General features: G+C 40.3%; 1 protein-coding gene across 1 annotated transcript in view; it reads right to left on the reverse strand.

The window, feature by feature from the left end:
* The window catches only part of ndnl2 (necdin-like 2), a 104,519-nt gene that overhangs the window by 2,549 nt on the left and 96,970 nt on the right, over positions 1 to 5,000 (reverse strand). The window lies entirely within an intron of this gene.

The raw sequence follows: 5,000 nt of genomic DNA on the forward strand, positions 1-5,000 counted from the left end.
CTTACCTACATGTTTCTTCATACAGATTATTCCAGAAGTAATCACACCCCTTCTAAATATAATCAGTTCTTGCCTCAGCACTGGCTGTGTACTTAAATCATTTAAATGAGCAGTGATTAAACCCCTGATTAAAAAACCTGACCTCGACCCCTCTCACCTGTCCAGCTATAGACCGATATCAAGTCTCTTTATTATGCTCAATCTTATGCTCGTACTTACATAGGAACAACATTCATGAAATGCATCAGTCAGGATTTAGACCTCATCATAGCACAGAGACAGCGTTAGTTAAAGTAGTAAACGACCTTCTACTGACCTCTGATCAGGGTTGTGTCTCGCTGCTTGTGTTACTCGACCTTAGTGCAGCTTTTGATACTATAGATCACACTATTCTCCTTGATAGATTAGAAAATGTTGTTGCATTAAGGGAACAGTCCTCTCCTGGCTCAGGTCTTATCTGACCGATCGTTATCAGTTCATAGATGTAAATGGAGACTTCTCCACACATACTGAGGTTAAATTTGGTGTTCCACAAGGTTCTGTTTTAGGCCCACTGCTTTTTACTTTATATATGCTACCTCTAGGTCAAATTATTCATAAACATGGAATGATCTTCCACTGTTATGCTGATGATACACAGCTGTATGTTTCAGCGAAGCCAGAGGACAGACAGCAGCTTAGTAAAGTTGAGGAATGTGTAAAGGACATTAGACGGTGGATGATTATTAACTTCCTTTTACTTAATTCTGATAAGACAGAAGAACTTGTGTTAGGACCACGTGTAGCTAGAAGTAATCTTTCTGATCACATGGTTACTCTGGATGGTCTTTCTGTTTCATCATGTGCAGCAGTAAAAGACCTTGGAGTGATTATTGACTCCAGTCTATCATTTGATGTTCATGTAGATAATATTACTAGGATAGTCTTCTTTCATCTCAGAAATATTTCTAAGATAAGAAACATAATGTCACTACATGATGCAGAAATACTAGTTCATGCTTTCGTCACCTCTAGACTAGATTACTGTAATGCCTTACTGTCTGGATGTTCCAGTAGGAGCATAAACAAACTCCAGTTAGTCCAGAATGCAGCTGCTAGAGTCCTAACTAGAACCAGAAGATACGACCACATCACCCCGATCTTATCCACACTGCATTGGCTCCCAGTGAAATCTCACATTGATTATAAAATACTATTATTAACCTATAAAGCACTAAACGGTCTCACACCACAGTACCTGAGAGAACTTTTGGTCTTTTATGATCTGCCACGCCTACTTCCATCAAAAGGTGCAGGCTATTTGTTGGTACCTGGAATAGTGAAGGCTACAGCAGGGGGAAGAGCTTTCTCTTACAGAGCCCCACAGTTATGGAACAGTCTTCCTATTAGTGTTCGGGACTCAGGCACAGTCTCAGTGTTTAAGTCCAGGCTTAAAACGTATTTGTTTACTCAAGCTTTTTGTGAATAGTTTTTGTTCTTAGGTAAAGAAGCAGATCTAGAGGATCACAGGTATAGAGTGTTGAGGTGAACTGGGATGTTTGGATGCTGTCGCTCTTCTACTTTAACACCTTCACCCAGGTGTGTTGATGGTGGAGTGTCTGATCGTCTTATGTCCCAGGGAGTCCTCATGTCTGTGTTCCCTTCTGGCTCTCCCTTTTAGTTATGATGTCATAGCTAGTCTTGCCGGAGTCCCTGCTTTCACTCACGCAAACTACACTGTCCTTAACCATTACGGGACAATAACCATACCTAATAACGTGTGTTTCTCTCTCTCTACCTCACACTGTCTCTCTCTCTTTAAAATACTGAAGAGTTCATAAATTCTGTTTGATACAAGAATCTTCACACTCCAGTAATGCTCATACTCAACTATGTTTTAAACACTTAACACTGCTTTATAGTATTTATAGACTTCATAGTACACAGTTATACCCTTTTCAGTTTGGCTCCACTTTTCATGTCATCTCAGGGAGATTTTCCGTCACCTCTGGCTTGCTCATTATAAGCACAATAAAAATAAAATTGAATTGAATTGAATATAACAACACAAAACTCTGAAACACTGATTTAGATTTCAGGAGCTCAGTAAATAAATGGTAAATAAGCTCCACCCCTTTGTCCACACAGTGGGGGTGTAAAGTGTGAGTTCCAGCTCAGGGCTTTACTGATTTCACTCCTGAACTCCACATCAGCAGCGTGCACCAGGAAGTCAGTCTGTTTTTAAACACGTCTCTGAGGGACGCTGAGGTCATTTCCTGCTTTCTCTATTTGTCTCCGTCTCTTTTTTAGACTCATCTCTAAGGACACGAGGTCATTCACTGGACTCATAATTAAACTTAATAATAAAACTAAATCTCTCTCTCTCACTCTCTCTCTCTCTCTCACTTTCTCTGTCTCTCTCACTGTCTCTCTCTCTGTCTCTCTCACTCTCACTGTCTCTCTCTCTCTGTCTCTCTCACTTTCTCTGTCTCTCTCTCACTCTCTCTATCTCTCTGTCTCTCTCTGTCTTTCTCTCTCACTCTTGCTGTCCTCTCTCTGTGTCTCTTTCTCTAGAGTGAGGAATGAAGGCTTTAGGGAGTTGACCCTACACACACCCACACCCACCCACACACACACACACACACACACACACACACACACACCCTCCAACACACACAGAGCAGTTGTCCTCTTTCCCATATATCCACAGAAACCAGATATCAGATATCTCTCCATTTTAACAGACAGGGAGAAGGCTGGTGAATTGTTGAAATCTTTAATAATAAACATGAAACATTCCACAAAAATGCACACACACACACACACACACACACACACACACACACACACACACACACACACACACACACACACCAAGCATATCAGAGGAAACTCCCTCTTCCTAAAACAATGAGATTGGAATTCTGGTGTGTGTGTGTGTGTGTGTGTGTGTGTGTGTGTGTGTGTGTGTGTGTGTGTGTGTGTGTGTGTGTGTGTTGTGCATTTAATGCATTGTATATTTTCAGTGTGCAAGTCAAACTCCACTATACACTAGCGCCCCCTGTTGTAGAAGTTAATGCAAATAATAGATACAGTGGATATAAAATATTTACACACACTTGTTAAAATGGCAAGTTTTTGTCCTGTAAAAAAATGAAACCAAGATAAATCATAACTCATCAGATTTTTTCCCTCCTTTAATGTGAAACAGCAATCAACAACATTCAGGTGAAAAACAAATAGAAATATTTTAGGGGGAAAAAACAAGCAAGTAAAAGTAAAGTAAATGAAAGTAATTATCATACAGCTGTTATCAATTAATGGATTCTGATCCAGCTGTTTCTATACAGTTTCCTTCTTTCTTCATCTTTTTGGTTTCATCTGATTGCTGAAGACAGGGTCCTCAGGAGAGGATATAGGGGAGAGGTATAAAAGCATTTCCAAAACCGTAGATGGAACATTGCCATGGAACACCGTGAAGGCCATCCTCAGAAAGTGGAGAAAATGGAGCACCACAGTGACATCACCAAGAACAGGACGTCCCTCCAAAGCTGACCCAAGGACAAGAGGAAGGCTTACCAGGGAGTCTGCTGAGAGATCTACAGCAACATTAAAGCAGCTGCTGGAACATCTGGTGATTACTGACTACTCTCTGCACGTGACAACAATCTCTCGTATCCTCCACATGTCCGGGCGATGGGCTGAAAATTTCACCTTCCAGCACGATAACCATCCAAAGAACAAATCCAAGGCAACAAAAGAACATCTTCAGAAGACGATCAGTGTTTTGGAATGGTCCAATCAGAACCCTGATCGTATCGAGATTCCCTCGCTATTTGACAGCTATTTAAGGGGTGTGTATACTTATATAACCAGATGATTGTATGTTTGTCCTTTTCCCCTATAAAACATTTTTTGAATGTTGTCTGTTGCTATTTCGCATTAAAGGTGGAAAAAGATCTGACATGACGTATGATTTATCTTGGTTTAAACTTTTTATATCCGCTGTAGATGGAATCATTGTGGAGTGTGATAGGGGTAGGCAGAAATGACCCCTAACAGCGCCTCCTACAGCAATGCGGTATATAACTGAATACAAAATAATGAAAGTTAAAAATCAAAAATGTACTTTTAATGAAATGATTTTTCATTACTCCTTTATATGTACGTCACTTTTTAACTTCTCTCGTTATATTGAAATTATTCATTTATTTATTTTACATGTGAGGAAACGAGATGAAGTACCCTGTCGGTGTTCTGCGATGTGCCGGTGTTCCACTCAGGTTGTACTCCTGCTTTACTCCGAGTGTTCTCCTGGGACAGATTCCGGATCACTGACCAGGATAAAGCTCAATTCACCTGTGTGGGGAAAAAAAAACCGTGTTTGTGCAGTTCCAGATTTGTCCACTAGATGGAGTAACAGACAAATAAATGATAATGTTTTTTGAAACTTTCAATGATTATTGAAGGCAAAAGAGTTAAACCTGTAAATTATTATCAGTGATAGGACGAGTGTGTGCTGTGAGTAAAAGTGTGTAGTTAGAGGTATTAAGTTCCCTCGGCCTTTTATAATAAAAAACAAAAACTTTTCTCACTTCAGATAAACCTATCACTTACCGAGTCTCTAATTTCAAGGATTTAATGTCAGTCTGTTTAGGTGTTTTCTCTAACACACTCAGTTCCACCAGTTGTAGGTGTTTATATGGAGATCATGTGACTTCTAATGGAAACTGAACTAATTCAGCAGTAGTAGAAGACGAAACCCGTTATGTGTGACATACATTACAATACAGTGAAATTCTTTTCTTCACAGCTTGTTAGAAAGTTGGGGTCAGAGGTCAGTGAGAGTTGTGACACAGTGCACTCTGGAGCAGATGGATAAGTGCCTTCCTCATGAGCTTGAGAGTGGCAGCTTGGCCTGATAGTTCCATAGTTTCAGACTGTAACTCTACGCAATGTGTGAAAGCTCAAGGGGGTTCATGCTGCATTCATGGTGCTCTGTAAGTGGTAAAGGTTTCCCA

This window comes from Ictalurus punctatus, chromosome 15, assembly GCF_001660625.3.
Source record: "Ictalurus punctatus breed USDA103 chromosome 15, Coco_2.0, whole genome shotgun sequence".
NCBI lineage: Eukaryota > Metazoa > Chordata > Actinopteri > Siluriformes > Ictaluridae > Ictalurus > Ictalurus punctatus.